General features: G+C 38.5%; 1 long non-coding RNA gene and 1 pseudogene across 2 annotated transcripts in view; one reads left to right on the top strand and one right to left on the bottom strand.

The window, feature by feature from the left end:
- The window catches only part of LOC306656245, a 528,984-nt gene that overhangs the window by 2,140 nt on the left and 500,630 nt on the right, over window positions 1-26,214 (bottom strand). The gene's annotated exons all lie outside the window — the stretch shown is intronic.
- LOC306657698 (polyunsaturated fatty acid lipoxygenase ALOX12-like) lies at window positions 718-7,072 on the top strand (annotated as a pseudogene). The gene is made up of 8 exons: window positions 718-727; window positions 1,146-1,227; window positions 1,332-1,454; window positions 1,545-1,648; window positions 1,904-2,064; window positions 2,603-2,751; window positions 3,898-4,100; window positions 6,971-7,072. The product of its transcript is annotated as a polyunsaturated fatty acid lipoxygenase ALOX12-like (transcript).

Raw genomic sequence — 26,214 nt, 5'->3', positions numbered from 1 at the left:
CTGAGGGCGGCGGCAGGGCAAGATGGGATTGAGAAAGGTCGGTGATGCTTACAGAAAGTGAATTGTAGGGATTCTGGGATGCACTAGATGAAACCGGAAGAAGTTATGAAATACCAAAGTTTTACCCAGAATAAGTGATGCTGCCAGAGAGGCTGGAGAGAGACAAGTGATCTGGAGATTCTGTCTTCCACAAAGGTGAGGATAAAGAGTGGGAGATGCAGCAATGAAGGAAAACAGAAAAGCAATGTAAGAGTAGAGGATATCTCTACGTTAGGGCAGCAGCAGGTAAGGGACCCATGAAACAGAGGAGAACAGCAACTTGTGATCAGGAGACAGTTATGGAACCAAATGACAACAAAGTTGGAGAGCTGGTTTGGGTGGGATAACAGGGAATACAACTGTGATGAGCGGAGATAACAGCAGAAGGTGGGGATGAATGAGGACCGCAAATGCTGAAATTGTTACTATGGAACAAAAGGTGAAGAAAGATAGGGACACAATTAGGAATATGGACATGGTAAGAATGGAAACATGAAATAAGTGCTTCTGAGGGCAAGTCAAGATAAGTACATGTGAGAACAGAAACAAGTTAGGTTTTATAAACTACAGGATGGTGAGTCTGGTAAATTTTTGGGACGTTTTGTTCTCATAGGTAAGATAAGAGCTTGAAGGTAATATGACTGAAATTCTTGTCATTAGGAACATATGTGGGTGGTGATGGAGAAGGGTAGGTTATAGAAGTAGAGCTAACATGAAGTATGTCATTTGGAAGACAGGGGAAGGTGTGGACAGGGGAAGGCCAGGACAGGTGAAATGAACTGAGGTAATATGTGATACTGTAGGACATGTAGGTGTGGACAAGACAGGAGATTGAGTACAGGATTCATTGAAAATAATAAATAGGTTTTGGTAGGAGAATATGAATTAAAGAACAAGACATTGTGGTAATCATGGGATATTTGCTTTAGGAAAAATTTCACTGAGATTGGGGGAACAAAACCTGGATAAATTATGTCAGAGATAAATCAGGAGAAGGGCCAAAGAAAAAGTCAAGAGTATGTTGCAATAGAATCAAGAACGGAGATGAGAACAAACCAAGAATGGCACTATTCTGGACAAAGTTGTGTGGTTTATCATCTCCCTAGCTCGCCTGGCAGGAGATGATGTCTTGGACTTTTTCCAGAAGCATAGAGAAAAGGAACTGGAGGAAAGCCAGCAGACCTACCAGTGAACAGCCACGCTTATACACATGCCCCCAATTTTCCCATATCTTCCTAGCTCTTGTTCTATTTGTGACCCTATTTCTTCCCTAAATCTTCCCCATCTGCTAGTTGGAGTATCTGGAAGGAAGGGTTACCCCTGAAAATGGCTGCAGACACAGAGAATGATCTGTCCCCAGACTTGAGATTCCATGAGGGGAAGAGGCTGGACTATGAATGGACAGCAAAGACAGCATGAGGAGAAGGTGAAATGGAGTGGGGTCTAGTGGATCCCAAATCAGGAGGGATTTGGTCAGTTGACTGTTTCCTCTGATGCTGTCCTAGGGCTCTGGAGGTGGCTGTCAAATGTGTTTACACTCTGCTGACACCCTGAACCTGCCTGGAAGATTTTGATCAGATATTTTGGGGCCAGAAGAGCACCCTGGCTGGTCAGTGGTTCCCCTAGACCTCCATGACACTTGAGGTCTTTTCTTTTCCTAACTCATCCATTGCACTTGAGAGTCCCCCATATCTTCTTACCAGATGAGAAGGAATTACAACTCATCATCTCAGAGAGGCCTGAAGATGGAAACCTGAGGGCTGGGCAGGGTATGATCATATGCCTGAATTCCTGGAATAGAACCTGCAAGAGAGGAATATCCAGGTAACTATCCTTCCTCCCATGCTCCATCACCACCCCACAGAGAAGGTTCATAAGTGCTGGCAAGAGGATGAACTTTTTGGCTACCAGTTCCTCAATGGTGCCAACCCCATGCTGCTGAGATGCTCTATCTCTCTGCCCTCCAGGCTGGTGCTTCCCCCAGGGACAGAGGAGCTTGGTGCCCAGTTGGAGAAAGAACTCCGGGTACATCATCCCATACTCAGTTGTTATCTCGGCACTGTGGCCCAGAGAGGTAGTGAAGTTGAGAAACCAAATGTGTGTCAGAGGGAGGAGCACTATCTTAACCTGCTGTCCTTGGTGCACAGGGATGTGCTAGAAAATCTAGAGAGGATAAAATATATAGGGAAAAACATTTGACACTGGTGAGAGTCAAATGCAGATAGCAGGTGTTTGGGACATGAAGGGAAACAGGTCCTGGGTATGTGGACAAAGGCGAACTTAGTGTGTCAGGGGAGCACAGTAGATTGGACAGGTATGGTCCAAAACCACCTCTGCACAATGAAGGGTCTGTTCCTGGGGAGCCTTCTCTCACTGTGGCTTTTGCCTCACAGTAAAATGAGATGATTTGGACTAAGTATTCTTGATGCTTCCTCTGGTTCTGCTACTAAGGTTTCAATAATGATGTAAGATAATGGAATGTCTTTATATTTCTTTCTTTTTCCCTCACACTGCAGGGGCAGACTTCCAGTCCTACTCACATATATGTTTCTCCTTTCCCCAGAATGGTTCCCTGTTTGAGGCTGACTTCATCGTGCTTAGTGGAATTCCAACCAGTGAGATCCAAGGAGAGAAGCAGTACCTGGCAGCTCCGGTTGTCACGCTGAAGATGGAACCCAACGGGAAGCTGCTACCTGTCGTCATCCAGGTGAGGTACCCTGAACTTCTCACTCCTAACACTGTTCTCTGTTCATCTTACCTGCTGCCCAAGGACAGAGAACCCTGGCTCCTGCTTTCTTTCCATCTCCACCCCAACCTCATTCCATGAGAACTCTTTTCATATCTAATCTCTCCTTTCTAGTTTTCAGATTGGTCACTACTCACCTGGGGGTATCTGTCTGAGAATCACAATGGTCTTGGTTTTCATTCTAAAGTTACTTAATCTCTTGATCTTTGAATCCAGTGACCATCCCTTTTTTCTTAAACATCTTTTCTCCCTTAATATTTTCACTCCTATTTGCATAGTCATTGATACTTACTGTCAATTTCTCTCTCTCAGCTTCTTTTTTCCATTCTACTGAAAGAATGGACATTTTTTTAAGCTGTCTGTTTTATCTCAACTCCCTAAGGTTTCCCTCCCAGTAATGGGAACAAAGCCCTTAAAGCTGTTCCAGGAAACAGCCCCAAACAGAGAGTAAAAGAGTAAACTGAGCCTGATAGCCAGATAGTGCTCAAACAGTAGGATTACCAGAAACTATTGACCAGAATCTACACCCTGTTGTAAAACATTGTGAAACATGTTGTCAGCAAACCCAGACCCCCTTTGAAATTTCCTGGCAGCTTTGTTCCCCGTTTTCCCCCTTTCATGTGTGACCCCTCCCGATGTGTGGTTTCTGCCTTTATAAACCTACAAGATTTTTTGCTAGGGACTCGACTCCTGGAGTTGGGTCCCAGCGTGCTGGAATAAATACCTCTTGCGGTTTGCATCAAGTGACGCCTCCTGCGGTTGATTGGGGTTGCCGTCCATCCATGGGACAGAGTTGGGGTTTCCTTTTTGGGGGCCTTACACTACCACCCAAGCTCAGACACCCATCCCGTTTCCCACAAACCACTGTTAGGACCTCCACACCAGATTCCCTGCTTCCATTTCACTTGCATTCACACAAAATGTCATGACACTTACAAGGTGCCATATTTAGTGACATGCAGTGTGGATCTATCCTAATTCCTCCTCCTTGGTTTTAACTTCCTCAGGGGCAATTGCTTGACTTTGGTCATTTCTGTTTTCATAAGAATACTGAACATGGTGTCTTGCATGTGACAAATGGTTATTGAATGGTGGATTCCTTTTCCTTCTAGCTCCGGACTCCCACCTCCAGCTCCCACCCCACTGTTCCTGCCCTCTGATCATCCACTTACCTGGCTCCTGGCCATGCCTTGGGTCCAAAATTCAGATTTTCAAATGAATGAGCTCTAATATCATTTGCTGAAAACTCACCTGCTGGGTGAGGTCATTGCAGTTGCCACATGAGGTGCCTCCCAGACTGTACCCTGTCTTCCAGGTACAGTTTCTACCCTCCAGGTGCCATCTTTTACCTCAGAGAGAGAGAAAATAACAGGAACAAAACAAACAAACAGACAAAAAGATATGTGGGAATTAAAAGACTAAGTCTTCAAGATGAGACAATGACATATATGGTTTGCACTCGAAAAGCATACATATGGTGTCATAGCACAGTCTTCATAGTGTCCTACGAAAAGAGGAGGAGAAAAAAGACATAACTATTGCAAGAACTTGCCCTTTATTTTATTTTAATGATTAAATTCTTTTTTTTTTTTAAATGTGGGTACCAGGGATTGAACTCAGAGGCACATGACCACCGAGCCACATCTCCAGACCCATTTTGTATTTTATTTAGAGACAGGATCTCACCGAGTTGCTTAGTGCCTTGCTGTTGCTGGGGTTGGCTTTGAACTCATGATCCTCCTGCCTCAGCCTCCTAAGCCATTGGGATTACATGTGTGTGTCACCATGCCCAACTTAAATTCTCTTTATTTTCGGATAATTTTAGATATACATGAGTTTAGAACTAATACAGAGATATCTCATCTGCCCTATGAAGTTAAATACTTCACATTAATTAAGCACATATTGTAAGTTCTCTGAAATTCTCTGGCAATGGGTGAGGAATAGAGTAGGAATATAATTTGTTAAAGCAAAGTGGTGCTTCTGCCTTAGGAAATTTATCATTTGTGTGGAAGTGGAGATAACAATTTCTGAAATTAGAAAGACACAGAAAGAGTGGTACTAGAGTATTGATGGAGATGTTCCACAATAACTGAGGTAGTCAGATAAGCAGAAGATCAAAGTGCAAACATTCAAAGAGAACAGAAGGAGAACAGAGTCTGACAGGACACTTTAACCTGCCCAAGAGTGAGGTGGATGAAGAGTTGCATTTGCAGGGTGGTTTCAGGAGAGAGACATGCTTATAAGACCTGTGACTTAGGGCTGGAGCAGGAGGATCACAAGTTCAAGACCAGGTACAGACCCTCTCTCAAACTAGAAATTAAAGGACTGGGGATATAACTCAGTGATGAAGCACCCAGGTTCAATCCCCAGTACAAAAACAAACAAAAAACTGAATTTTAATGCTGCTGGGAGTTCCCACCCCAACTCTAATCTTGGCTGTAGTCATTTTTGTTTCTAGGGTTACAAAGGTAAAGTAATTACTAATAGAGTTCATAGGATCTTATATTTGACATTCTTACACCATTTATATCAGCATGTTCTGTTTAACTAGAATTATTTAAATACATTTTTATGCTTTAAAATCCCTGTTTACTAGGTTGGTCCCCTCCATATATTCCTACTGGCAGTATCACAACCTCATCCCGTGGCAAACAGGTGCATTGTTATCAGGACCCACCAGAAGTGTCATTAAAGGTCTTATGGACAGGCTTTGCATTCAGATTGCCAGCATCTGAGTACTGAATTTTGACCTCAGTACTTACTCAGATGTGTGCTTTGGGGTCCTCTTCTCTAAATGGAGATAACAGGGTTAGGGTTGGGGTTGGGGTTGTTAAGGCATTAAATGATAAAATGTGGCATCAGAAAAGTGATGATTTTGTTCTGTTCTTTTGGTTATCATAATTAATTAACAGCCTCCTCCACATTACTGTTAGGGACTCTGATTTGGGTTCTTTATTCCATTATTTTGGAGGTCTTATGTTTTCTGTGATGCCAACATCCCTCCATGAATTTCCTGAAAAGAACAGTATGAGGGGCCTTGATGCCTTAACACCAGGAGTATCACATCAATCTTTCCCTTGGTCCAGCATCAAGCAACCCAAATACCACAAACTGTGTGAATCTGATTTATCAATCAGGTTTTAATGAGGAAATATCCACTTAGCATAAAAATAAGGACATGTCAAGGACAGGTGGCCTTCATGAAGAGACATATAGTGCCTAAATAGGATCGGGGACAGATTTGATGGTTTAAACGGGTAGCTTGATGTGGTATCTCTAATTCTTACTGATGGATCAGAACTTAAGAGGAAAAAAAAAAAGGAAAATGATGAGTAGTTGGAGGTGTGGTTTTTGAAATGAGCACAGGTTCATTTAAGGTATTATGATGTGAAGGGTAGAGAAGTTCACAATTATTCCAAAAGTTAAGGGGCAGATTCATTAAAAGGCAACTATGATCAAGGTGAATATAATAAAGGCAATGATCTCAAGGACTTATGTGTGCCAGGCAGTGTTCCAAACCTGCTGCTCACTCACATATGGAAGCAGCACTGCAGCACCTGAGATAAGACACCCTGTCACGCCCCTGGTAACCCATGAAGAGATTGACAGAGGGTTCATTATGTTGCTCATGTTTCAAGGTGAGTACTAAAGTGTCGACTGAAACCCCACTCAGTGTGGCTCCAAAGGCCAACTGTCATGGAAGTTGGAGGATATGAGAATGAGTGGTTAGAGAAGCAGGAGACCAGACTATCAAGATAGTAGGAGGGACAAAAGCATCAGGAGGAGAGCAGGTCACCATGCTCTGTCTCACTTGAATTATTTAAGTACACTTAAGTGCCAGACCTCACAAGAAAGGAGCCAAGCATGGTGTGCATTAACCACCCCTCCAATCTCCTCCACCCCAGCTCCTGGCACCTCATGTCCATGACACTATGGAAATGAACACCGGGGCTGGATTGATTTGACTCAGATGAAGGAATATTTGCAAAGGTAAAGAGAAAAATGAACTTGGGACCACCTGATCATCGATCCCTCTATGACTTCTTGCCATTCACGAGATCCCAGACCAATCTGTGCAAATGTACATATAGATGACTGTAAATATGAACAACACATTTCTGAATCCCTTATGTAATAACTGACTATTCTGTTCCTCAATCCCTGTTGTCTCTGTCATCCTAGGCAATGAGCACAGGTGGAGGTGGTCATATAGATTTGGTCCGGTGGGCAATGACTCAGCTGACCTATTGCTCCTTCTGTCCTCCTGATGACCTGGATGAATAGGGCCTGCTGGTAATCCCAAGTTCTCTCTATGCTCATGTTGCCTTACAGCTCTGGGAGATCATTGCCTGGTGGGTGAGAAGTAGCTAAGAACTGTGAGGGAGGGAGAAGGAGAGCGGGGTCATCATGGAGGAAAAACAAAGAACTGAATCCAAGGGAGAGATGAAGAAGAGTGAGAAGAAAGTGGGTGGAGTCTGCAAGCAAAGGGGATAGGAGAGAGGCAGGTAATGGAGGTGAGGAGAGCTGTGAGTGGGTGAACCACAGGTTCGGGTGGCATCAGGATTATGTTAAGAAGAGTGACTAGCAACCTTGTACAGTGTAGGGAATTCCTGGAACCATTGACTTACAACTTCCTTTACACAGTTGTGTCATAAACCTGGGGAATGTTCAAAAACAAGCCTACTAGGACCTGACTCAGGTATAGTCAACTGGGCAGAGGCCAGATTAGGGAAGTAGTGTTCAGAGCCTGGAGACTTCTGCCATCAGAGAGCTCAGCTCCCTTCTCTGGGCAGGTACATGTAGGGGATCATCCACCTCTTCTACCAGAGGGATGATGTTGTGCGGGGGGATCCTGAGCTGCAGGCTTGCTGTCAGATCATGGAGGCGGGGTTGTGCCAGGCCCAGGATAGAGGTAAGATTCATCTCAGAAACAGGAGCTTCTTGGAGACTCTGCCAGAGCCTCTTTCCAATTCTTCCCTTCTGGGGCATAATCCCAACTTCTTGTTACACCTCTCCCTCCAAACAGCCTGCTAAGACTCAAAACAATTTTAGATTCCCAGGATTGTCTTCTCAGAGACACTGGTCATCAACCCTACTCCTGGCACCACCCCAGTCACAGATACCCATAACCTGCCATGTCCTGGTAATCAATCAGGCCAGAGCCAATGAAGGGATCTGTCCATTTCATGCTGGGGCTCATGTTCTGTCTTCATGGTCCCCTGTTTTCCAGCCTGAAGTTATATACAGGAAAAGTTTCACACCAAAACTTATAAGGACCCTCCCACTGGCTTTCCCTCCCTTCTCTTCCTGCCTGGGACTATCCATCATGAACAGAGGCCCAGGCATACTGCACACTTGCCAGAGTGTAAGGGTATTCCAGATGCAACCTCAGTACCATATGTGCTTTGACTCAAATCTGACTCCATGACCTGATCCTTGGGACTCAGGTTTCCTTTGCCAATTTGTCCACCTCTCTTGGATCGAGATCCTTCTTCCTTTTCCTGGTTATCTTTTTTCCATGACATATAGAGGCTTTGCAGTACACACTTAGATATATTCTTTAACCTTTGGCTCCCCCACTATTCTCCCTTATCTTTCAGTGTTCTCTTTACCTCATTAGTTAAAGGCTATGTGCTAAACTAATTTTAAAGTACTTGCTTTCTGTCTCTTCCTCTTCCTAGTTATGCAATCTTTAATAATTTATTTAATCTCTTCCTCTTTGATTTTTGGTTTCTTTATCGCTAAAATGCACATACTGTTTTCATCCCCTTTACACAAATTACCTGACAGAACTTTTGTAATGCGAATGAAATGTGTGAGAATGCTGAAATGTGTAGGCTGTATATTGTGAGTTGTTTGATCATATGCTCCACCTCACAGGTACCACCTCCCCAGTATGGTCAACATGGAACAGGAGCATGGAGCCCCTGACATACAGTAGATCACTTTGTGCTGGTCATTAAGTTTTTGACCCTGACTCACCATGCTAATCTTTTTATTCTGTAATTTTGATACTTTGACACATTGGGGACTTGCTGACCCTGAAGGTGCTGCCTCTCCTAGGGCTAACTAATTCTCTGTATGCATGTCTTTCCTGTGCTAACCAACCACCCCAGAGCCCACACCCCTAACCACGTCCATTTAGGAGCTCTCACACTCCAGGCCACAATTCTGAGGTCATCATTCCAGAGGCATTTTCAGACAGGTGGGGACAGCCACTGCACCTCTAATGTGACTGAGTTATCCAAAGCAGCCCAGTCCTAGACCTACCTACTCTATCTTGCCCATTCCTTATTGTGAAAACCATAACAGAGGCTCCTTTTTCCAGTTGCCTCTACTCCCTCTGTTCCCTGACAGACTCTTGTACTTCCTTGTGTGGCTCCCTAAATTATGGCAAGTAACATTCTTTGGGATCTGTAAGTATAAAAAAACCATCTTCTCAGAGTCAGTTGTCTCTTGGCCTGTTGGTATCATCACACCTGAATGACAATGAAAATAGTAGGGCATTGTGTCCCACACCTGTAATCCCAAAAACTTAGGAGGCTGAGTCAGGAGGATGACAAGTTTGAGGCTAGCCTCAGAAATTTTGCAAAACTCTGTCTCAAATACAAAAGAAAAAGAACTGAGGACATAGCGCGGTGGTAAAGCACCCTTGGGTTCAATCTCCAGTACCTAAAACATAAAATAAAATAAAAAATGACACTAAATTTCAGATACTCGCCTGTAAATGGAGTGTAGTGGGTTAGGTGATATTTGAGTTACCTCCTGTGTCTGAAGTGAGACAATAACTTCTCTTTTTCTAGCAATATTATACAGCCATCTATAAGCACTGCCTGGAAATAAGAGGGCATTGCTTTTGTGTTGTTGACCACATTTAGGGAGATGGGAATTTTATTGAAATAAAATAGATCAAGATAAGAAATACATAAATCATAGGAAGACAACTTAAGAATTCTTACTAAGATGGCCCATGTGGATAATTACCACTTGGATAAACAGTCAGAACTTTACCAGTTCTCTCAACATCTCCTCCTGTCATACCCAGCCAGAGGTAATTACCATCCTGACTCTTAACAATGCATGTTGGTTTGATTTGTCTTTAACTTCACATAATTGGAAATACAAGCTCGAACTCACCTGACTTTATTCTCTGAACAATCTGAGAATTGTGCATGCTGTTTCGTATAGCATAGACTTCTTTCTTTTTCACTCCTGTTTAATGTTCTATTATGTGAATTTGGTACAACTTATTTTTCATTTGTGCTACTGTTAAAAATTATGGTTGTTTCTAGTTTGTGGCTATTAATATTAGTGCTGCTATGAACAGTTCTGAGTGGGTTTTGGTTTCTGCATACCTAGGAAAGAGATGAATGAATCATGGAGTACACGCATGTTTTGTTTTAAAGAGTTTGTGACAATTTTTGAAGCAATTGTACCAATATTCATTCCTTCTGCCATAGGATGAGTTATACCCATTTCATTTTCTCTTAAGTGTATCACAAAGAATTCTATTATATCCTCTTTAGCCATATCAGTGGGTGTGTAGTGCTATTACATTTTATAATTAATTTGTATTGCCCCAATGACTTTTGGAGCTGAATACCTTTTCATAGAATTAATACCCACATGGATATGCTCTTCTGTGAAGAGACTTTTCAAGCGTTTTCCCATTTTGTCTAAAGGTTTGTCTATCTTTATCCTGCTCACTTTTAACCACTTTATAAAGGAGATATTTCACCAGGGAACCTCTTCTACCTCCTTACTCTCCAAATCGTTACATAGGAGCAATAAGTTACTAGGTACTGAGGGGATTTCTATAATTACCTCACTAATAAGGTAATTATTATCATTATTTTCAATATTTCCATTCTAAGAGAAAAATATTAAGGTTCAATGAAGGTAAGCAATTGGTCCAACTGATGCAACTGGTCAGCAGCACAGCCAGGACTGGTAACCAGGGATTATTCTACAGCCTGTGCTCTGGACCATAGAACTCCCAGCTTCACAGATGTTTGTCAACTAGTCTTACCATGATATCTTAACTAAATTATGAAAAACCCTCCCTGAATTTTCATGTGCCCTTTTCCTGTTTTACTTCTAGTCTTACCACTGTCTAACATTAATCATTTTATTTTGCTATTGTTATTTTCCTTCCATTTTAGGATATAAGCTGTAAGAGTACAGGGATGTTGATCTATTGTTCCTACCAGTGTAGACCCAATGATTTGACAGTGGCTGGTGTATATAGTTCCATGATTTTTGAATGAATGTATAAATGAGTGAGTGAACACACACTAATTCTAACATACGGCTATCCAGTCTGTATTTCCTTCTTCCCTCTGGGACTGTGTTTCTAAATTTTGTTCTTTCTTCTCTTAGGTTTCCCTGCCTCTTTTCAGTCTTGGCCTCAACTGTCATTTCCTTACCATGTGCATTTTCACATGCACTGCCCAATACACATCCATCAATTATAGTCAGGTATGGACAACTGAAAGCATGGTCCCTGAGGTTTGGTTGGATGCAACCAAGTGCCTAGACTGGCAGATGCTTAAAAGGGAAAACTGGAGCTTGGGTTCCTGAAGTTCAGAGACCCTGAGTAATTCCAGATTCTTCTCTCCCTCCTGCCCACCAGACCCCTGCCTCACAAGCCAGACTGGTTTTTCTGGATTCCTAATTGGATGCCCCACCCACTACCAAGGAAGATGTAACAATGGCCACTGCGATGGGTCACTACCCAATGTCCAGCAGTCCTGTCTTCAGATGTTATTTGTGTGGCAACTGGGCTGGTGTCAGCCAGACATGGTGAGAAGGGCTTTTTGGAACTCCAGGGGTATGGAGAACTGAAGAAAAGACATTGCAGTGAGGGGCTGTACTCTGGGTTCCTGTTCATTGGAACTAGGAGCTAATGCATCTGTTCTTTCTGCCCCTGGGACATGACAGAGAAGACTATATTTCAACCTGAGCCCAAAGGTGTACTAAGACAATTTCAAAGTGATTTCCATAAACTAGAAAGAAAACTTGTGGCCAGGAATGAGAAACTAGACCTTCTCTATGAATACTTGAAGTTGCATGGAAAACAGTATTGATATCTGAGACCGAATGTGCTCAAATATTATCCCATTTGAAGACCATGGGCCACCATTATAGTTCTCATTTTTTCTTGAGTTTTATGTTTTCCTGTGTCTGAGTTCCCATACTTACGTTTTCTTTCCTCAGTCCTCTACATGAATGTGTCTCTAGCCTGAGGTCTTGTCCTCATTTCCAGGTAGTCTAAGATGATGATCTTTTACTTGAAACCACATTAGAGAAATCAATTATCTATTCAGGTGGCTGTCTCCTGTACCTGAAAAATTTGTCTTCTCCACTCACCATATATTAATTTGTAATAAATATGGTATGAATTGATCATAAATATGGCATGAAATAGAGGTCCAAATTTATTTTTAACATGCAGGTATTAACACAACACTGTTCATTGAAGTCCATCCTACTTTACTGATCTGTAATGCTGACATAAACCAAGTTTTCATATGGAAATGTGACTATTTTATTTCACTATGATTGTCTTATATTATACCATGCTGACTTAATTACTGTTACTTTATAATCAACATAGATAAGTATTTCATGAGACATGATAACACAATTTATCCTTTAAAGGTGTCTTTGTTTTTCTTGAACTTTTGACTTTCTATGTAAATATAATTAGCCTGTCAAATTCCACAAATAAAATCTGTTGTGATTTTGATTAGACTTGCATTGCAGTTTTATAAAGTTTATAATCATAAGGCAGCTTTTTAATATTGAGATGATTCCAACAGTATGATTTTATACATTGCTGAATTCCAAAATTGTCAAGATTTTGTTTGCATATTTTGTTTTTGTGTTCATCAGTATGATTATCCTTTCTTGCATTTTCCTTGAATGGCTATAATTTCTGAGTAGTGAGTTGGGTAGTATTCCTCTTTTTTATTATTTTAAAAAGAATATTATATCTATGATGAATTATCTTTTCTTTTTAAGTTTTATTGGTGCATAGTAATTATATAAGAGAGTGGGCTTTACTCTGGCATAGTCATACATACGTATAACATAATTTGATCAATTTCATCCCTCAGTAACTTCTGTGCCCTCTTCTATTTCCTATTTCTTACCCTCTTTTCTTTTTTCTTTTTTGTTCCTAGAATTAAACATCCCAGTCCTTTTAATATGAGACAGGGCCTCACTAAGTGGCTGAGGCTAACTAGAACTTGTGATCCTCCTGCCTCAGCCTCCCAAACTACTAGGATTAGAGGCCTGTGCTGCCATCCCTGGTCTCTTATCCCATTTCTTTACCATAATGGCCTCACTTTTCATGAGATCTCTTACTTTCCCGTTTTTCCGGTAGCTTCCACATATGAGACAAAACATAAGATACCTGTTTTGAGTCTGACTTATTTTACAGATTATGATGTCCTTCAGTTCTATCCATTTTCCTGCAAATAACATAAACCATTCATCTGTTGATGGACACCAAGTTATAGTTCCATGTTGTGAATTGTGCTGCTATAAACAAGGGAATATATGTATCTCTAGAATTATTTTCTATCTTTTTGTTAACTGTTTTATAGAATTTGTCTTTAAATCTGTCTAGGTATTTTTAATTGCTTGTTAAAAATCTTTACTAGTTCTAGGAGTTCAAATTTTTGTTTCTCCTGGGTCAGCTTTAGTTCTACTTCCTGTAAGAATTTGTTATACTTCACCAACTTTATCAACAGTTGATCAAAATAATTACCTGCAGCAACTATAACTGTGGCTGCATTTCCTTAATATTTTATTGGGGTTTTGTACCTTTAAAAAAAATCTCTTGATCAATCTTTCCAGGGATTTCTCAGTTTTATTCCTCTTCCCAAGAAACTATTTGGCTTATTGATCCTTTCAATTTTTTCTTTTCTCATGTATTATTTAATGTTTTTTTCTTCACTGTTTTTTTTCCCTCACACCTTTTTTCTCTTTAACTTTTTAGTTGGATGATTAATCCTTCAAAACTTTGGCCTTTGAAGTTGAGGGAAATAGAGTGGTAGCTGAGAGAAGAAATGGGTCAACAGAATTGCAAAAGACTTAACAGTTTTTTTAAGAATTAACAATTCTTTCATTTAAGATGAAAGAATTAACAGCATGTTTGAGTTCTGATGAGATAGATCCATCAGGGAAAAAATTAGTATTGTACAAGTGAAAACTACTAGTAGAATTTGTTTGTTTTTGGTAGACAAGAAATTGAGACCTAATTCATGAGTAAAAGGAATAGCTACTAGAAGTATGGCTATTTCTTCTATAGTAACGAAAGACAAGCTGGTATATATTAACATGGTTTTTTTTTCTTACCAGGAGTGATGACATTAAGGAATCATGACCATGACCTAAGACCTAAACCTTTGAGAAATTATGGGAAATATGTTGAGGATAAATAGATAACTAATATAAGGGTAAATTGTATTTGGCATACATTGGTAAAGAAATTCATAGCTGGTTGCTTTTCAGAGGTGGGAGATTCACCTACAAGTGTCAATTGGGAATAAGGATACCCAATTCTCTTCCAGAGTTACTAGCATAAGGGCTGCAAGAAAAATTATGTCTTTTCTGAGAGCTGCAAGGGAAACAGTGTGCTCAAAGGAGAGACATAATTCATTTGGAGTAAGGAAGTGATAAGAATGTTTGGAGAAAAGACTAATAATATTTGGAGTTTGACTGATAATAATCCATGAGGCCAGATGGCATAATGATGGAATATCAGGGCTGAGGAGGTGTTATGATTTTTATATGGTATCCTCCCCAAAAGCTCCTGTGGTGAAATGATTGGATGTGAGAGTTGTAACCTAATCAGTTCATCCCAGTTTGTGGGAACTGACTGGGTGGTAACTGTAGGCAGGTGGACCATGGCTACAGGAGGAGTGGATCACTGGAGGTGTGTCCTGGCAGAGTTCCTCTGCCTTGTGGCCCTTCCCTGCCTCTTTCTCTGCTTCCCTGATGCCATGAGTTGAGTTGCTTTCCTGGAACACCAGAACTGAGTAGATTTCCTCCATCATGCCTTTCTATGATGATGCTCTCTCTTATCTTGGGTCCAGACCAATAGAATTGGTGACCAGGGACTGAAACCTCTGAAACTGTGAGCCCAAAATAAATTTTTCCTCCTTTAAGTTGTTCTTGTCAGGTATTTTGGTCACAGCAATGAAAAGCTGAATAACGCAGGAGGGATCACTGATGGGGCCATGTAAGGAGATGTACACAACTTCTTTGAGGTTAACATGGAAGAGTGAGAGATGGAATGGAGACCTATGCTCTTGGTAATAACTGATGTAAATGGGAGATAAAAAGCATGGAGCTAGAAGTTCCAGGGAGTCCAAGGTAGATAAGAAATGATGAGGCTATGGGTTGGGGTGAGAAAATTGTGGAAGTGCCATTAGAACACAAACTTCTGGGATCTAACATTAATCCTGCTGATAGAGGCAAAGGGACCCTCCTTCTTCACCTATGCAGCACTCTGGTTTGCTACCAAAAGAAACCATAAGCTTTATGAAGGCACAGAATCCTAAAGAGGGGCAATATTAGGAACTATGCTAAAATTATGTATTATATTACAAAGAAAAGATGAAATATTTTATTGTGTCTCTAGACACCAAAAATGAACAATTTCAAATTAAATGTTCATCTCCATAAAGCCACTAAGTAAGGGGAAATAAAGGAAAACTTTCTTGATATGAGAAGAATATATATAAGAACTGCAAATGTTACATTAACCAAAACCATTACTCTAAAAATCAGAAATTGGAAAGAGATTACCATTATCCTTGTTATTATTTCACATTCTACAGGTACTTAAGTTTAGGGAACCAAATAATAGAATCGTCATAATCTGGGAGAACATCATTATATTTCTAGAGAGTTCAAAGGACTCAATCAAATATTACAGGAACTTATAAAAGATTGTTAAACAATGGCATAGGATAAGACACAAAGTTAGTATAAAGAATAGTTTTCTTTATGATCATGCCCAGCAAGAAATTAAAGTGAAGGAAATTATTCCATATTTTTTGGTGATAACTTATGAAATAAATAAATAGAAATAAGTACAGCCTAGCAAGTTTCAGTAAGATCTCCAAATTAAAGAGAAAGAAATGAATCATTTATGAAGAAATGCCGAAAATTATTTGAAGAATACAAAATAAGATTTTGGGGGAAGCTACCAGGGACTGAATCCAGGAGTGCTAACCACTGATGCACATCCCCAGTCCCTTTAATTTTTTATTCTGAGGCAGGGTCTTGCTATGTTTCTTAGGGCCTTGCTAAGTTTCTAAGGTTGACTTTGAACTCTCAGTCACTGGGATTACAGGTGTGCACTGTTGTGCCTAGCCAAAATAAGATTTTGAATGGAGAGATATTTGTTTCTTAGATTAGAAGACTTACTATTCGAAGACAATATCCAAAATAGATCAAGAGTACAGGCTTCTTGAGTCAGAATATTTGGGTTAAAATTCAATTACCCTGTATTTTCACCAAAAACCCACATGGGAACTATATTTACTTTCTTTTGTCTTAGATCCAGTGTGGCCACAAGGCACATTTATGAGAACTTTCCCTTCATCTTGCTAAGTGGCTACCTGAGAGCCTGAGGGTGTCCTGGGATGCTGGTAGGAGGCAGAAAAGGTGGCAGAAAAGTGATTGGGCACCCGAGATCTCAAAGCGCAGGAGGGCATTGATCCTAATGAGTTGCAAGTGACATTTAAGAGCACCAGAAAGGTGAAGTCACCATTTGGAAGAGAATCATGACATCTTGAACCACAAGCCTGGCAAAATTGGCCCTTTCTTGGGAGACATCTCTCCTGGTTAATCTAGCATAGATTTCAGTGCTAGGACTTGTTTCCAATCATGCCCAGAGAACATTTTTGGGGGTCACTGATCCTGTACTAACTGGAATGCTGAACTGAATTTGGGAACACTCTTTAAACAGGGCTTTAGTACTAGATCCTCTAGACCCCACACAATTCCTTTCAAAGCTTTTCTTTTTCAGGAGATTACCCCATACTTTTTAGCTACTCATATATAAAATAACTCCCTCTTTACCTTATTTCACAAAACAAGTCTCGATGGGTGCTATGGGTTAGATATGAGGTATCTCCCCAAAACTCACCTGTAAGAAAATGCAAGAAAGTTGAGAGAGGAAATGATTGGGTTCTGAAGCTTTGACCTAATCAGTGTATTAAGACCCTGATAGGGATTAACTGGGTGACAACTGTAGGCAGGTAGGGTGTGGCTAGAGGAGGTGGGTCCCTGCGGGGGTGTCTTAGGGTATATATTTGTCCTTCTTGAGGAGAGCTATCTCTCTGCTTCCTGATTATCCTGTCCTGATCTGCTTTCCTCTGCCATACCCTTCCACCATGATGTTCTACCTCATCTTGGTTCAGGAATGGAGCCAGCCACCTGTAAAATTTTCATGTCAGGACTTTAAGTTCCAGTGGTAAGGAAGATAACCAAAACAATGAGTTATAGTAAAGAGCTTCCTTCCTGTCAACAAGATATTCTGTCTAGGAATGTAGGAACATAATGATCAAGCTTCTGAATTGAGATGGAGAACGTAATCTACCCCTCTATCTCCTCTTCTTCCCAAGAGTCTAAAAATCACAAAAACAAAAACAAAAACAAAATAAAAACAACAACAAATATTGCTACCAGAGTAAGGGATCAAGTCTAAACACACAAAAGGGAAGAATACATTTCCTACTGTTCTTCAGCTTGGTATGGCCACAAGGTCTAACATCTAGCTGATGGCAAATAATTAGAAGAGATTGATATGGATTCTATAAAGAAGCTATTTGTACTCCCTGTTTTCTGTCTCCTTTCCTGTGAACTGAGATTTTAACATCAAACTTGTAAACTAGTTTTGAGAGGCCAAATAGGAAGGTCTCCACCGGCTCCACAGAGCAGAACTATTTACATTTTGGGCAGTTCACCTATTCTAGAGTGTGATGTGAAAGAGAAATATGTTTTTACCTTGTTTGAGCCACTGTATCTTTATTTCAGCAAATGAGCAAATACTCAGGAGTAACAGACCCTACCCTAAAGTATAACCCTCAAGTCAACAAGTTCTATCCACAAATTTTAGCTCACCTTCAATTGCTTCAGAGTTAAATATGAATAGACAACCAGGAGCACCAGGTGTTTAAGAAACTACACCAAAAAGAGACAAGATCAAGATTACAAAAAGAAGTAATAAATGATGACTTATAAAGAGATAACTTAGAGAACAAATTGAGCTTAAAATTTTACTCTACTTATTATTCTTGTATTTGAGAAAATATTCTACCCATAGAATACCTAAGAGCAAATATAAGCACAGAAGTGAAATATCTCTACACTAAAACTGTAAAACACTAATGAATAGCATGAATGAAATGGAAAGACTTCCCATCATTAATGGATTTAGAAAAATCAATATTGTTAAAATGTCCTTACTACCCAAAACATTCTACAGATTCAGTGCAACCTCTATCAAAATACCAAATAAATTCTTCATAGAACTAGTAAGATGATTCTAAAATTCATGTGGAACCCCCAAAATCTGAAGAGTCACAGCAATCTTGAGCAAAAGATCAAAGAGGCATTATACTACCTGGCTTCAAAATATACAATGAAGCTAAAGTAATTTAAAAAAAGCATGGCATTAGCATAAGCCCAGATAGACTAATCCAACAGAATAATGAGCCTAGAGGTAAATCCACACATGTATAATCAACTGATTTTTGACAAATCTGCTAAGAATGCACATTGAGGAAAGGATAATCTATTCAATAAATGGAACTGGGAACTGGGTATCCACCTGCAGACACCTCTCTCTTACCTGTTAGAAAAAAATCAACTACAAATGGATTAAGGACTTAAATGTAAGACCTGAATCTATGAAACTACTAGAAAAAAAAAAAAACATAAGGGAAAAGCTTCAAGATATTGAAACTGGCAAGGATTTTTTGGGATAAGATTCCAGACTGGCTATTATCAAAAACAATTGCTGGAAAGTATGTGTAGAAAAGGCAACCTTTGTACATCATTGTTGGGGATGTACATTAGTGCAGACATTATGTAAACAGTGTAGATGTTTCTCATATTAAAAATAGAACTACCATATGATTCAGCAATTGTACTACTGGATATATCCAAAGGAAATGATCAGTATATTGAAGAGACATCTACACTTATATGTTTGTTATAGCACAATTTGCAATAGCCAAGAAATAGTGATAACCTTAGTGCCTACCAACTGATTAATGGTTAAGAAAAAGTAGCATATGTATACAATGAAACAATATTAGACCATAAATGGGTTAAGAAAAAGTAGCATATGTATACAATGAAACAATATTAGACCATAAATGGGGTGAAATCCTTGAATATGACAATATCAATGGAACTGGACAGCATTTTGTTATGTGAAATAGGCAGGCACAGAAAAAAATACTACATGATCTCACTCAGATGTGGAATAAAAAGAAGTTAATCTCATAGGAGTTAACAGTATAGAAGTAGTTACCAGAAGCTGAAGAGAGTAGGGGGCAAGGGAAATTTGATTAGTGAATATGAGGTTATAGTTAAATAAGAAAAAAGACTTTTCCACTGTTCATTGCAGGGTAGTGTGCTTACAAACAATAAAAATGTACTGTGTATTTAAAAATAGCTAAAAGAAAGGATATTGTTTTTATTATACAGAAAATATTTGAGGAGAGAGATACACTTGCCCTGGTTGGAACATTACATAATGTATACATATATCAAAATGTCACATAGTACCCCAGAGATAAGCACAATTTTTGTGTGTCAAATTTTAAAAAAGAAGAAGGCCATACCATTCATGCAACAACAAAATCAAATAAAGTATTTAGGTATTTATTTAATTAAGGAGATGAATGTCTTGTATCATGAAAACTATAAAACACTGATAAAAAGAAATTGAAGAAACCACAAGTAAGGAAAAGATGCCCTCTGTTTAGGGATTGGGACAATTAACTGTTAAAATGTTCATATGTCCAAAGTGATTTACTGATCCAAAATGCAATCGCAATCAATATTCCAATGTAATTTTTCACAGAAATGGATAAACAATCTTTAAATTCATATGAAACCACCAAAGATCTCAAATAGCCAAAGCAATCTTGAGTAAAAAAAAAATAAAACTGATGACATCACACAATCTGACTTCAAAATATACTAAAGTGATCCTAATCAAATCCGCATGGTATGTGCATAAAAACAGACTCATCAACCAATGGAGCAGGATAGAAAGTCCAGAAGTAAACCTGTACATTTATGGTCAATTAGTTTAGCAAAAGTGTCACAAACACATGATGGGGGAAATGACAGGATAGTTAATATCCAAAGGAAATGATCAGTATCGGTGTTGAGAAAACTGGTTATCCACACAGAGAAGATTGAAATTAGATCCTTATCTTACATCCTGCACAAAAGAAACCCAATGTAGATTAAACATATACATGTAAGATCTGAAAATTAAAAACTCCTGGAAGAAAGTATAGGGTAAAATTTCCATGACATTGTTCTGGGCAAGTATTTTTGGAATATTATCTTGAAAACTCAGGCAACCATTGAAAAAAACAGACAAATGAGATTGCATCAGACTAAAAAAATTGTTACCTCATGCATATTGTTGTGCAATGGACCTCCAGAAGTTATTTATCTTGCAAAATTTAAATTCTATATCCATTATAATTCACGTTTCCCTCTCCACTGTCCCCTGGACCCCATCATTCTATTCTGTTTCTCTGAGTTTGACTATTTAGGTACCTTCTGTAAGTTTCTTCTTTTCTGTAAGGAAACAGAAAGTATTTGGTTGGTTTGTTTGTTTCTGTGACTGGCTTATTTCACTTAGCAGTGTGTCTTCAAGGTTCATCCATCTTGTAGCATATGACAGGATTTTGACTGAATAATATTAAATTGCATGTATTTACCAGATTTTATTCATCTATTCTTCTGTTGATGAACATCTGGTTTACCTTCTCCTCATCACTATTATGAATAAAGCTGCAATGAACACTGGTGTGCAAATGCCTCTTTGAAATCCTGTTTTCAATTCTTACTGATATATACCCAGAAGTAGGATTGCTTGATCACATGCTAATTCTATTTTTTTTTCTTTTTTAGTATCTCTACTTCTTTTGTACTAGGTTCAAGACAACTTCAGTAATCTTAGATCAGTATTCTTAGATTACATGGGCTGAGTTTGATCAATTCTTTGCTCAGTCCATCTATGTCTCCAGCATTAGGGCTTACACTGTTGCAAACCTCTAGGAGTGAGCTCTCTGATTTCTGCCACAGTGTGTGACTCAGTGACCACTATGAATGGAAGAGAATGGATCAACAGTTCTGGAGATAAGTGCTCTATCTGAACGGTGTGTGGCAAAGATTTTATCCCACTCTGTACACTCTCTCTTCACATTGTTGATTGTTTCCTTTGCTGACAAATAGCTCTTCAGTTTGAATCTATCCCAATTATTAATTCCTGCTTTTATTTCTTGTGCTTTGGGAGTCATGTTAAGGAAATCTGGTCCTAAGCCGACATGATAAGATTTGGTCCTACTTTTTCTTCTATAAGATGCAGGGTCTCTGGTCTGACTCCAAGGTCCTTGATCCATTTTGAGTTGAGTTTTGTGCAGGGTGGGAGATAGGGATTTAGTTTCATTTTGCTGCATATGAATTTCCAGTTTTCCCAGCACCATATGTTGAAAAGGCTATCTTTTCTCCATTGTATGTTTTGGCACCTTTGTCTAGTATGAGATAACTATATTTATGGGGATTTGTCTCTGTGTCCTCTATTCTGTACCATTGATCTACCTGTCTGTTTTGGTGCCAACACCATACTGTTTTTGTTACTATTGCTCTGTAGTATAGTTGAAGTTCTGGTATTGTGATTCCTCCTGCATCACGCTTCCTGCTCAGGGTTGCTTTAGCTATTCTAGGTCTCTTATTCTTCCAAATGAATTTATGATTGCTTTCTCTATTTCTATGAGTTTTGTCATTGGAATTTTAATTGAAATTGCATTGAATCTGTATAGCACTTTTGGTAGTATGGCCATTTTGACAATATAAATTCTGTCTATCCAAGAACATGGGAGATCTTTCCATCTTCTAAGGTTTTCCTTACTTTCTTTCTTTAGTATTCTGTAGTTCTCATTGTAGAGGTCAGAGCACTAATCTCCAGAATCTATGAAGAATTCAAAAAACTTTACACCAAGAATACAAGTAACCCAATCAATAAATGGCTAAGGACATCAGCAGACACTTCATGGATGAAGATCTACAAGCAATCAACAGATATATAGAAAAATGTTCAACATCTCTAGTAATAAGAGAAAAGCAAATCAAAACTACCCTAAGATTTCATCTCACCTCAATTAGAATGTCTATTAGCAAGAATGCAAGCAACAATAAATGTTGGCAAGGATGTGGGGAAAAATGTATGCTCATACATTGCTGGTGGGACCTTGGTGCAGTCACTCTGGAAAGCAGTATGGAGATTCCTTAGAAAACTTGGAATGCAACCACCATTTGACCCAGCTACCCCTCTCCTTGGCCTGTACCTAAAGGACTTAAAATCAGCATACTACAGTGATGTTGTTACATCAATATTTACAGCAGCTCAATTCACAATAGCTAGATTGTGGAATAAGCCTAGATGTCCTTCAATAGATGAATGAGTAAGAAACAGTGGTATATATATATATATATATATATATATATATATATATATATATACACACACAATGGAGTGCTATTCAGCCATAATGAAGAATAAATTTAGGGCATTTGCAGGTAAACGGATGGAGTTGGAGAATATCATGCTAGGTGAAACAAGCAAATTCCAAAAATCCAAAGACCAAATGATTTCTCTAAGTGGATGATAACACATACCGCGGGTGTAGTAAGGAAAGAATGGAGGCAGGATGGATTGTTTAGAGTGAAAAGAGGGGTGGGAAGGTGGTGAAAGGAAGAAAAGATAATAGAATGAGACAAACATCATTACCCTATGTACATGTATGATTACACAAGCGGTGTGACTCTACTTCATGTACAACCAGAGAAACGAAAGTTGTATCCCATTTGTGTACAATGAATCAAAATTTTTAAAAAAATTAAATTAAAAAAAATAGTCCTGATGCCAAGCATCTTGTGGCGAGAAGTTGGAGTGTCAAGGTCACCATTTCATTTCTCTCTAGGTTCACTTCAGCCAAATGGCCAGTCATGTTATTCTGCGACTGGCCCCTAGAGGGCTCTCTACTTAAACAATGGACACCATCTTGGTGGGACTGAATGCTTTAGGTGAGTGGTTGTGCAGCATCTCACTTCTAGAACAAGTGGATTATATTTTTCTTTTCACTGTTTGACGTAAAGCAGCACAACAATCCCTGTTACTAGAGGACAGTGAACACTTTTACTTATCAGAGTTTTCCATAGAGCTCCCTCCTTTCCCATTGCATAGTTATTATGATTAAAAGACAAAAATAACAAAAAATAATAATATTTTAGTCGTGATTTTTGTCTTAACATATTTATACTTTGTTTTAAAAAGTGAAGATTTTTCAAGATTTTAGTATTTGTTTTATTTCAAAATTCTGTGCATTATTGTTTACTCATTTTTTTATGTCCTCAATTTTGGTTTCTTCCTACTTTATGTGCTTTAATTGAATTTTCTCTCTAGTTCTGAAAAAAAGTGAATGCTTAATCCCATTTGTGTAAAAAGCATCCAGCTTTTTAAAAAAGTGTGTCTCAAAAGGCAATTGGTTTACTTTTTTACATGTAACAGAAATTTTTGCCCATGTGCCTCTAATTTCAGTGGCTTGGGAGGCTGAGGGAGGAGGATCACAAATTGAAGGCCAGTTTCCCCAGCTTAGGGATATTCTTATCAAAAATTTAAAAAAATGGAATTTGGAATATAGTTCAGTGATAAATCACCCCTGATTTAAATACCTAATATAAATTTTTAATTAGTTTTCTGAAGTCCAATTTATTGATTTTTCTTTTTATGAATCATGCTCTTTGGTTCAGGTTTGAAAACTCTGATTATCCTTAGGCACTGAAGTTTTTCTAAGTTTTTTCTGAATGTTTCATATTTTTTTATGTTACTGTTAGTTCATGATTCATTCTGAGTTAATTTTTATCCTAGCTGTGAAACTTAGGTTGAGGTTATTTTTCTTTTCTTTTTTGCATATTAATATCAAAATGTGCAGTACTCTTTGCTGAGAAGCCTATCTTTCCTCCATTGACTTGGTTTTGTATTATAAAAGAATCAGTCCCCCTATTTGTGTAGCTTTGACTGTGGATTTCACTGATCTATGTGTCTTTTTCCTTCTCCAATATATATATAGTAATCAATAATCTTGATTACTATAGTTATGAATAAATCTTGAAATCTAGTAGTCTGATTCCTTTCTTTTCCCTTTTCTTGGCATTAGGGATTGAACCTAGGGGTGCTTTACCACTGTGCTACATCCATAGCTCTTTTTATTTTATTTCTCATTTTGAGACAAGGTCTCACTAAGTTGCTGTGCTGGCCTAGAACTTGAACCTCCTGCCTCAGCCTCCTGAGTTGCTGGGATTATAGGTGTGTACAAGCTAGACTGATTCCTGCCACATCATTGTTGTTTCTCAAAATAGCTTTGGCTCTTCTAAAATGATTTCTTTTGCATATAAATTTTAGAATAATCTTATCTGTAATATTATTGAGATTTTGAAAGAAATTGTGTTAAACCTGAATGAGAATTTACAAAGAATTGTTATCTTTATTACTTTTATATTCCAATCAATTTATCCAGTATGTCTCTTCAGTCATTTATACTTTCTTTCATGTATTTCAACAAGGTAGCTTACATGTTTTCTTAGATTCACAATCAAAAATTAGTTAGTTCTTGTGAATGATATGTTTTGTTTTAGCACTCATGTTTATTGCAGGTATGAGATATGTAATTGAATTTTATATGTTCATCTTACATTCTGCCATCTCATTGAAGGCACTTATTAGCTCTACAAGTCTATTTTTCTGTGTGAATGTTTTGGAGTTTTCTAAATACATAATAATCATGTCATAGGCAAAGAGGGATAGTTTTTTTTTTTTCCTTGCCAATATGTATGTCTTTAATTTCCTCTTCTTGTCTTATTATACTGTCTAGAACTTCCAAAAGTATGTCAAGTCAGACCAGTGAGGATGGGAAATTGCTGCTCCTGTTTATGGGGGAAAGCAGAGTCTTTACAATGCATAAATGTTAGCTGCAAGTTTTTTTTTTTTGCTGATGCTCTTTATAAAGTTGAGGAAGGACCCTTCTGTTCCTATTTTTCTGAGAGAATTTATAAAAGAAAAAGAATGGTTTTAGTTTTGTCAAATGCTTTTATATATGATTGATACAATAATGAGATTTTTCTTCTTTAGCTGGCTAATATGTTGGATTAAATTGATTAAATTTCGAATAGTGAACTGGCATTGCAACACAGAAAAAATCCTATTTTGTCATGTTATGATTTTTTAAAATAAAATTTGAATTCCACTTACATGGTTTTAGGTTTTATTATTGCTATGGTCATTATCAATGTGTCACTGGTTTTAAATTCCTCTAACATTACATTGGCTTAGCTGGGTGCTGGTTTGCAGGAGGATATTTCTCATTATTGTTCCGCCCTCCGTTTTAGTAATTTCCTGTGGCTCACTCCTCGCTCTCTATGCTCTTGTCACTTACTCATTTGTAGACTGCTGATTTTGCCTGGTTTGGTATCTAAGTGTAGGGTCTTGAAGTTTTCTCTTGTCTTCATTCCACAGTGAAAGGCAAACCCCATGTCCCTAGATATGGAAAATGAATTCAATTAATCTACCTTAATATCGATAGTATACAAAACATGTTGTTCTTATATAACTACATTCCTCATTCCTGTTTTGTACTATTACTGTCATATAAATTATGTCTTTATACATTATATGCCTACACTGATTTATTATTGTTTTATGCAGTTGTAAGTCATAGAGGAAAAAAGAGCTTTAACTTAAAAATATTTTGACTTTTATATTCACCTATGTACTTCCCTTTATCCCTTATTTATTTTGGGATATTAAAGTTGATGTAGTGTCTTTTCATGTCATGCTGAATGATTCCATTTAGTATTACTTGGGAATCATATGTGCTGGCAATGAATCCTGTCTGTTTTGTTTATCTGAGAAAGTCTCAATTTATTTTGTTTTTTGCCGGATACAGAATTCCAGGTTGATAGTCTTTTTCCTTCAGCACTTGAATTATAACATCCCACTGCTTCAGACCTCTAGAGGGTCATCTCTAGGTATAATGTCTTTGAATTCACCACTTGTAGAGCTCGTTGAGCTTCTTGAATGTGTAGAACAATGC

Source organism: Sciurus vulgaris (genome assembly GCF_902686455.1).
Source record: "Sciurus vulgaris genome assembly, chromosome: 3".
In the NCBI taxonomy this organism is placed as follows: Eukaryota; Metazoa; Chordata; class Mammalia; order Rodentia; family Sciuridae; genus Sciurus; species Sciurus vulgaris.
The sequence above is the reverse complement of the archived record's forward strand: the minus strand, read 5'-3'. Positions and strand labels throughout refer to the sequence as shown.